This window comes from Suncus etruscus, chromosome 15 (genome assembly GCF_024139225.1).
Source record: "Suncus etruscus isolate mSunEtr1 chromosome 15, mSunEtr1.pri.cur, whole genome shotgun sequence".
Classification (NCBI taxonomy): Eukaryota; Metazoa; Chordata; class Mammalia; order Eulipotyphla; family Soricidae; genus Suncus; species Suncus etruscus.
In genome coordinates this window covers 5,643,845-5,654,273 of record NC_064862.1, presented here as the reverse complement: position 1 = coordinate 5,654,273, position 10,429 = coordinate 5,643,845, and the positions used below count along the sequence as shown (strand labels likewise).

The 10,429-nt window shown below is 37.1% G+C and overlaps 1 pseudogene; it reads left to right on the top strand.

Moving 5' to 3' along the window:
- Nucleotides 1-986: 986 nt before the first annotated feature.
- LOC126031907 (uncharacterized) lies at nucleotides 987-1,128 on the top strand (annotated as a pseudogene).
- The last annotated feature ends 9,301 nt before the right edge of the window (nucleotides 1,129-10,429 follow it).

Genomic DNA, 10,429 nt, shown 5'->3' with positions numbered 1-10,429 from the left:
ATAGTTGTCTGTCCTCTGCCCACTGAATTCCACGGCCAAGCCCCCCCTCTTGAGAACTCAAAGAGACAAACTAATGAAAGTGAGGCTAAGTGCCATAAAACAGAAACTGCTGCAGTGCCTACAAAAAATTCTAAGGGCACAGTGAGCAGGATAATTACAAAGTATCATCTGCTAAGCCATAAAACCTTGCGATATCTACACTTTGCTGTTAAAACTTCTGAGCCTAATGTACCCTTTACTTTGCTCAAACCAATCCTCAGCCTCCTTCAGCCTCTTTCCTGCCAGCCTTGGAGAACAGCCAGCTCAAGCCCTGACACTCCCACTTTAAGCCTTCCAATTCACCTTGAAATACCCAATCTTTGTTATTCAAAAAAAAAAAAAAAATCTGAAAAGTAGCATCTCTTGCATATTCTCAAATCAATTAATAAAACCATGATTCTCATGGTGCTTTTGCAACCCAGACTCCCCTCTTCGGTTGCCACTCCCTCTAATTCCAATAAATTAGTAATTAATCTTAAAAGATTGCTTTTTTTTTCTCTATATCATTACACCCTGCTGACTGTAAATAATTTGCCTCTAACCTTCCTGCTGTTAACTGTGCTAGCCCCTCCCCAAGTTATCAGTGAAAAACTCTGCTTCACCTTGTCAGCCCTACACTTCGTCAAATATGTGTTATTAGGTTTAGTGCATTAAGTAGTGTAAAGTAATTATTAAAACATTAAAAAGCAACAGAAAGATAAAGGCAATAAATTTTTTTTTCATGCCTCTCAGAAAATTTTAAAGCAAGGTCATGATTCTGTCACTTTACAGATAACAAAATGTTGGTAAAAGAAAAACTTCTTTGTGTTTTAAAATCCAACCAAACACAAAAGTGTTAAATTTAAGTCTTATATTTCTATTAAAAGTTTTATTTTAATTTTTAAAGTATTTACAAAATTATGTGAAAAATAATGTGGTTAGCCTTTTTAAACAATATAGTTAATTTAATGCACAGTAAACACCTAAGTATGCTTTATAGTACCCTTAGTTTTAACTTTGTGCTACAGCAATGGTTGTTCTTTATTTCTGCATTAAAAAAAAAAAAAAAAAAACTATTATTTTAAGTGCATTCAAAATATCAGCACATTATACAAATCTGTATATTTGTGTCGCAGTAAAAAAATAATATTGATGAAAAATATATTATATATAATTTTATAAGTAATATATAAAAGTAACTAAACTTTATAAGCAAATTAACTAGTATTAAATATAATTTTAGTCTTAAGTTCTAGGTGTGTAAATGCATCAGATGTCTTTAACTATATTTTATAATAATCTAAGCATTTAGTTAATTTAGTATATAATATTTTTTACAAATTATTCACTTAAAGTCTTCATAGTAAAAACAGTTGTTTGTTTTTTAAAATCAGTTTTTTATACCTTTAATAATCATAGTTCATGCTATTGTGTTTAATCATAAAAATTTTAACACTTTATTGCAGCTGTCTTACTGTTCTACTGCAAAACCAATTTAAATAAAACCTATTCATTTACAGCAAATGATTTCATACTTCAGAGTGAATACTCCTTCTACAGTGCTCATTAACCATTTTACTTAATGTTTTAAACTTCAAATTAAAATTGTTTTAAAAATGTTTTGTGTTAAATCTAAACCTTAAAATTTATTTTCAGCAAAGTTCCACTCCATCTACATTAAGTACTTCTCAAAACTAAAAAAGTTTTTCTACAAAATTTTTTTTCTTCTCACAAACATGCTAGCTAAATATTTAAAAGCGCTTGTCAATTTTTTTATAAATAAGTCTTAAATCAATCCTTTTGTCTGTTTATGTGTCTGTTGTGATGAATGAAAGTGGCCACAAGTGTAAAATGTTGTGTTTAGTGTTGTTTTGTTTTGTCTGTTTATTTGTTATCTCTACATTTTATAATAATACAATTTTTAAAGCCTTATCCATTTTTTAAATTTCAATTAATTTTTTCAACCTGGTTCAGTCTGGTCAGTTCACAGACTGGCATCTTACAACTAAAAATCATGTGTTAAAAATTATGTATTAAGCTAGCTTTGTCCTTCTAAGAACATGGCGGAGGGTGTGGAGAATGGCAAACCCCAGATTTCTCAATGGCCATCGGGGATAACTTTTCCCTGGAGAATTTCTGGACTTTGCAGTCACCTGGCTTTCCTGCTATGTGTAAGTTCAAGCCTATAGAATATGTATTTATGGCTAAAAAATAGCATCCAGCTTTAACATAATAACTAGAAGTTTAAGAAAAATCCTTTATATTCAGTTTAAAAAAATTTTTTTTAATTAGCAATTGTTAATTATAAATTTTCTTTTATGCCAAAGTCTAACAGAGGTCAAATAGCATTCCCGTGGTATTCAAAAATAACTAGTGTAATGTAAATTGCTAATGTTTTCTGCAAATTCTTAATTTTTATATGAAGTAACCATTTTGCCTTCTGCCAAGCTGTTTTCTTATAAACCTCCTGCTAGATGCCATTCCTGCAAACCTGTTTCTAACTGACTCCACCTTTGACAATGCTGAATTAGACACTCTGCCTAGCTGCCTTGGATGCCCACCGATGCCACCAACAACCTCCATCCTCTCTACCTCCATCCCTTGGCCGGTCTTGCAAGTCGACCTTTGTGCCCTAGCCATGGGTGCAAGCCTATACTGGGGCACCTCCAATTTCCGCCTGCCTCAACCTCGTGCTGTTGACCCCGATGACTATTACTCCCCTGCTAGCGGTGGCTGCAACTCTGTTATTCGCCGTGATGTACTACGCCACCCCTTCACCACCTTCTACGTCTGCCCTGGTCACCACCGGCCCCGTTCCAGCGACTATAAGTGTGGCGCTCATAACCAACACTTTTGCGCCTCCTGGGGCTGTGAAACCACCGGAACTGCTTATTGGAAACCCTCTTCCTCCTGGGACTTCATCACCGTTTCACGCCCCCCAACTCCTCCTTTTCTGAACTGTGATGCATCCTCTGCTACCCGTGGTTGGTGTAACCCCCTCATCATCGAATTTACTGCTGCTGGACGTCAGCATCACTGGACTCAACCCGTACAATGGGGACTCAGACTTTACGTTAGGTGTACCGACCCTGGACTTCTTTTTTCCCTCCGTTTACTTAAACAGTTGCCGAATTCTCACCCCCTCGCCGTTGGTCCTAACACTTTTTTTCATCCTCATTCAGGTCCATCACACATGCCTTCTCCTCCTCCTCCTCTTCCATCTGCATCTTCTTCTCTCAGACAACTCACTATGCCTTCAGGTCCTTCTCCGTCCTCTCAGGTTATTCTCAATCTCATAAATGCTTCTGCTCTTGCCCTTACAGATCCTGCCTATGAAAGATGTTGGCTTTGTTTTTCTCCTCAACCTCCTTTCTATGAAGGTGTTGCAGTGTTTGGCAACCTTTCCTCTACCTCCAACCCCTCTGACCTCCGTTGGAACACACAACCTCAACATGGCATTACAGTCGGTCAAGTCGTAGGCTCTGGCCTCTGCATTAAGCCTAACGACTCCCTGCTTCCTAGCCAATTACTTGACGTGTGCAACGAAACTATTGACATCTACAATTCTTCCTCCTCACAACCCTATCTGTTAGCCCCCAATGGTACTTATTTTGCCTGTGCTTCTGGCCTTACTCCTTTCATCATTTGTTCCTCTTTTCTCCTTTCACATGATTACTGTATTCTCGTTATTCTCATTCCAAAAATCACCATTTCCCTCTCCTGCCGCCTCACCCTATTCCTATTCTTCTCAATCCCTTTCTCGACAATGCCGTGAGCCCTTCACCTCCATTACACTTGCAGTGCTCCTTGCTGTTGGCGCTACTGGCGCTGGCACTGGTATCTACTCTCTTGTATCCTCTCAATCCAATTTCCGCACTCTTACTCAAGCAGTGGAACAAGACATTAATGAAATCAAAACTAGTCTGCAATTTCTCACAGATACTATTAGTTCCCTTGCTGATGTTGTTCTCCAAAATCGTCGTGCTCTATATTTTGCCCTTATGTAAGAGGGGGGAGTCTGTGTAGCCCTTAAGGAACAATGTTGTATTTTCAAAGATAAACCTGGATTAGTTAGGAATAGCGTTCAACACATTGGTGACGGTATAAAAGATTTTGAAAAACATTTCGATGAAGAACAAGGCTGGTACCAGGGCTGGTTTTTCTCTTCTCCTTGGCTTCACACTATCTTGTCCACTATTTTGGGCCCACTCATTAGCCTCATGCTGCTCCTTTCTCTTAGCCCATGGATTTTCCGCAAAATCACTGCCTTTATTAAGAACCAGGTAGATGAACAGGCAAAAACCTCTATTCAGGTTAACTACCAGCATCTAACCCCGCGTGACTCCTGTGAAAACTTGGCTTTAGTCACCAAGCCGCCTTTCCAGCCACTAAGTTTCCAGGAGATAGAGCGCATAGCTAACAAGCGGAGCTCGCTCCGGCACTTGTGCTCTTGGCTGTGGAGACACCTACGACGGGATTAGCAAGGTCCCAGTTAGGGCACGGCCCAAAAAGGCTACAGCGCATAATTCGGATCCCTGTGCACACCCACGGCGTTTGTAGCCACCTTTTAAATGCGGCTTTGGCCGTGTCCGACCTGGTCAAACCTTGTAGCCTAAGACACGGTTCTACCACCCGCTCACGACTTTCCTTCTTTTATTAGAAGAGAAAGGGGGAGATGTTGGGGACTGACTTGTTTGAGGCCATTTTGCTGTTCTTTCTGCCATAGCCCAGCTTTTCACCTAAAAGCCATTTTGCAGTCTTGCTGTGAATTTTTTGAGCTAAAGAGAAAGGCATGCAGCTGCAAGATATAATTAGCTCTAGCCCGGAGGAGAGCAAAAGCTGCCTGGTACCGTTATCAGAAACTAGGCCTCACTCCTTAAGACCACATTCCGGAGTGAACTAGGCTATTATCAATAAGTGTATGCTACATTGTCTGTTCAAGATCACTGAGGCAGGCACATCTCGCACCACCTCCTGATAGTTAAGCAATTAGGAATGCAGCTGGAAGGTCACTAGAAATTTCCATGGAAACAGCACGTTCATCATAACTTGAAGGTCATCCAGCCCCCCTAGTCCCACTGCCCACTTCCTTATTTAGAGAATGCCTAAATTTCTTTGTTCCTTGAAACCTGAAATATATCCTTGCCTTGTATGGGCCTTCGCGCCAAAAGTATGACTGACATCACCTTTGTACTGCCCCCTTCTCCTTCACTATATAAGAAGGAACTGTAGCCAATAAAGGTACCCTTGAACAGTGAGACGCTGCCTTGGGTCTTTATTATTAACCTCTTTCAGATTTTTTACAGGTGTGGTTGCTCTTCTACTCAGCAAAATAGGAGTGCGGTTGTCTGAGAAGCCTTTCCAGCTAATTCCTGCTGGCCGGGTCCCCCCTGGGGGGGCTTCAGGACCCCGCAGAAAATCCTGAGCACAGTTGGTTATGACAACTGTGACAAGGAAGAGAAGGAGGGAAAAGGGAGAAGAAAGGGAAAGAAGAATTAAAATAGAAACTACACATGATCTTATTAATCATCATCTAAATAGTTTCCAAAAAGTGAAAATCAGAATCTTGAATATTAACATTTGATAGTCTTTGAAGAAGTAATAATAATAAAATAAAAAGTAGTATTATTAAGTATCAATAAAAATATTATTAATAAAGAAGATATAAAATAATTTAAATACTTGGTAGATAGATTAATAATAATGTAATATGTACATACCCTGAAACATCCCATTTTAGCAAAGAACTACATTTTCAGTATGTGGCAACGTTGAAACTTGAAGATAAGTAAAAATTAAGTAAGTAAAATAAGACATTACTCGGGGCCGGGCGGTGGCGCTGGAGGTAAGGTGCCTGCCTTACCTGCGCTAGCCTAGGAGACGGACCGCGGTTCGATCCCCCGGCGTCCCATATGGTCCCCCAAGCCAGGAGCGACTTCTGAGCGCATAGCCAGGAGTAACCCCTGAGCGTCACCGGGTGTGGCCCAAAAACCAAAAAAAAAAAAAAAAAAAAAATAAGACATTACCAGAAAGATAAACATTGCATTGATGATGTATCTAAAATAATCAATTTCTATAGATTAAATTTAAATAACTACCCAGAGATAAGAAATGAGGAAGTTGCATAAAATTTAGTTGATATTAAATTCTATCTAGCTTCTTTCCTTATATTAAAAGTTTCTAGAACACTTTTATTTCTTTTTTTTTTCAGTTTTTTACATACAAAGGAACACTTTATTTCCCAGCTCCTAACTAATGTGAGACCTTTACTTAACAATTGCTCTTTGAATTAGTTTACAGAATTTTTCTATACATTTATAAAAATAATAAATGCACCACACTGTATTATGTTTATCTTTCAATCACATATGCAGACATCCTTGAGTGTGTTTTATCTCTACATCTATAGTCTAATAGTTGTGGCACAAACTACTTAAATATTTGAAAAAAGGAAGTAGTATCTTTAGTAACAATGCTGCATTTCTCAGATTATTTGAATGCTGTAGAATGCCAAGGAGTGAAGGATTTAACAATAATTATGTTTAATAGTGTGGACAAGAATTCGCAAATTATATCATCCAGCTGTCTCCTTCACTCTATCTGCAATTCCAAAGGCTACCTAATGGTGTCAGTAAGACTGTTAGGTCATTTATAGATTTAGGCAAAAGTAACTGAAATTAATTGAAATTAAAATTATGCTCAGACTTTCTCATTCTCATCACCAATGTCCCAAGTGTCCCTCTTCCCCACCTCACACCGGCCTGTACTCTAGACAGGCTTTCTACTTCCCTCATACAGTCACATTTTGTTAGGATGGTTCTCAGTGTAATTATTTCTGTCACTGCCCCCATCACTCTCTGTGTTGAGCTTCATGTCATGAACTTGACCTTCCAGTCCTCTATGTTGTCTCTGAGAATCATCACAAATGTCTTTTATTTTTCTCAAAAATAAGAATGTTGAGAATGTTGCACTGGTGAAGGGTCTTAAAAAAATAAAATTAAATAAATAAAATAATAATAAAAGACAAAACAAAGGCAAAACAAAACAAAACAAAAAATATGCCCAAACTAACCTTTAGTATTTTCAATAAAATCTTAATAATTCAAAGAACAATAAAGTATTGACCAAGTACTAATAGACTTTTATATAGAACTTGTACTTTAAAGCTTTAATGAAAATAAGGAAAATTGAAGAGTCAGACAGATTTGTGCAGAGTCCTAGATACCAGCTACTCAGTATTGATTTACACTTCTTTTACTTCTACCTATTTTTTCAATTAGAAAATATGTTATGAAGTTATAATCCTATCTCACTCATTTTTACATGTTCTTTAGCCTCCTAGTCCCTAATTCTGTCAGGCTACTTTTAGGTCTTTCCTCCTGTCAGAATAGAAAAAAATCAATAAAATAAATGAGCACACTATATGTTTTTCTTTTCTGTATGAGTCTAATAGAAATATTGATGGATTCTTCTGTTCAGGCTAGTTTCCACAAGAGCCAGATAGTGGATAAAGGAGGAAAGAGAACTCATGAAAAGTCTTAGGAAGCTAGTTAAAAAGTATTAGTGAGTTCATAAAAAATGGTATAGTATGTGTCTTCCTTTCTAATTGGAAGGAATCTATTTAAACTTAGAAACTTTGCTTATTTGAAGTTAATTCCTCTTCCCCACACTATTATTTAGATATTGTTATTTACATTGCTGTTAACTATAAAGATTTAGACATACAATGTCCAATATTACATCCACCATCAGTGTGTCAGTGTCCTTCCATCAAAATATTAAGATTCCCCATCCCTCATTACTGTACTTCAAACTGTTGGTAGACAGTTCTGTAGGTGACTCAGAATATTTTGTCATAGGCTATTTTTAATTCCCTTGCTATGTTTCATCATAGTCTACATATAAATCATTCTGCTTATATCTCTCAGTCTGATTGACTTCACCCAGCCTGATATCCTCTAGTTATATCTACTTAGTGTTAAAATACATGATTTAATTATTTTAGTAGAACTAAGCAGAATTCTGCAAATATTTCACAGTTTGTTATCCAGTCATTTGTTTTTGGTGTGCTTGGGTTTTCTTTTTCCTTGATCTTGGCTATGTTGAATATTAGGTTGCAATATTTTTAAGATATTACTTTTGGGTTCTTGGTGGTAGAATCCTAACAATAGACTTTCTGGGTCACAAGAAAGTTCAATTTACAATTTTCCTTCATATTATTTTCCATTGAAACTAAGTCAGCTGATAATTCTCACTAATTGTGAACAGAGGTTCCTTTTCCTTACGCCCTCCAAAACTGGCGTGTTTCATTCTTTTTTGATGGTGCCAATTTCACTGGTGTAATGTAATATCAGTATTGTTTTCATTTCCTCAATAAGTGATAAAAAGCACTTTTTCATGCCTGCAGGTCATATGTCTTCTTTGAGAAGTGTCTGTTCAGCTTTTCAGCTCAATTTTTATAGCACTGCTTGTTTTATTGCTTTCAAATGCTTTTCATATATCTTTTGTATATTAATTTTAATGCCATCCTGCATATGCCAACAGTCAATTTTAATAGTGAACAGATTGCCCTTAACGCTAATAAAAATCAATTTCATATACATATCCAATACAGTGTGTATGTATATAAAGTAGAGGAGAGAGGCCAGAGCGGTGACACAAGCAGTAGGGTGTTTTCCTTGCACACGCTAACCTAGGACAGACCGCGGTTTGATCCCCTGGTGACCCATCTGGTCCCCCCAAGCCAAGAGCAATTTCTGAGTGCATAGCCATGAGTAATCCCTGAGCCCAAACCAAAAAATATTTAAAGTAGAAGAGAGAGATTTATTAAGAATATAGTTTTCAAAATATTAAATATTTAATTTTCTATTTTTATAAATAATTTTAACTATGTAACAAAAATTGAGAAAAATGTATTTACAATGTATGTTCCCAAGCGTATGAAAGAATGACTTTGTAAATCAGAGAAAGTCATTGGTATAAGATAGACAGAGGAGAATGCTTTCTTTTTTAACTTTTTATTTAAGACATTGTGACATAAAAATTATTTATAGTTGGATTTTAGACAAACAATGTTTCAGGACCATTCCCACCACCAGTGTCACTCTCCCTCCACCAATGTTATCCAAGTCTATATCATGCTATTATCAACACTTCAGACTGCCATCATAACAGCCACCTTTATAGATTGTTAAAGTTTGGGTCTCATGATTTCATTACTGTTGATTCTGGCTTAGATACGCATAACACCATCATAACCTTTCATAACACCATCAATGTATCTGAGCTCCTGGTCCCTGTTATTTCATATGTGTCTTTCTCCTCCTCCACTTAATTTTTTTTCTTCTTCTCATTATATTCTGGGGTGTAGAGTGTTCTTGACAAACTTCATTTAAAACATCGCATTAATTCATGTACCACATATAAATGATATCATCCTGTAATTATCCTTCTTCTTCCTCACTTGATTTAGCATAATAGCTTCCATTTCCATCCATGTTGTAGTGAATTGCATGACTGAATCATTTCTTAACGCTCTGTAGTATTATTTTTTGTTTGTTTGTTTTTGTTTTTGGGTCACACCCGGTGATGCTCAAAGGTTACTCCTGGCTATGCGCTCAGAAATCCCTTCTGGCTTGGGGGACCATATGGGACGCCGGGGAATCGAACCATGGTTCATGCTAGGTAAGCCACATGCAAGGCAACTGCCTTACCGCTTGCACCACCACTTTGGTCCCACTATGTAGTAATCTAATGCGTATATGTACCACATCTTCATGGCTTACTTGTTTGTTGTAGATATTTAGGTTAATTCCAATTCTGAGCTATTGTAATAAATGCTGCAATGAAGTGTGCATGCATCATTTTGGATGAATGTGTCTCTATCCTGGGGATAGATATCTAAACACAGAGTTGCTGAGTGAAGTGGCAGCTCAATTCTGAGTTTACTGAGAATCCTTTTACTGCTTTCCATAGGGGTTGGACCACATAGCATTTTCATCAGCAGTGGACACAAGTTTCTTTTGACCAAATCCCCTCCAACATAATAATTTTGACATGTGTTATCCTTGCTGATGCAAGGTATCTCATTTTCATTTTTGACTTGAATTTCCCTAATCATAAGTGATGATGAGTATTTTGTCATGTGCCTGTTGGCCATCTGTTGACCTTCCTCAGAGAGGTGTCTGTTAATTTCTTTTCCCCACTTTTAATGAGGTTTTTTAGATTTTGCAGGATTAACCTTTGTGAGTACTTTGTATAGTCTAGATTTCAACCCTTTATCTGGTGTTGAGTGAAAACATTTTCTCTTACTCAGTCAGCTGTCTTCATTTAGTCTGTGTTTCTTTTTCCATACAAAAAACATTTTAGTTTGATATAGTCACACTTATTCATATTTGATTCTATAGGCTTT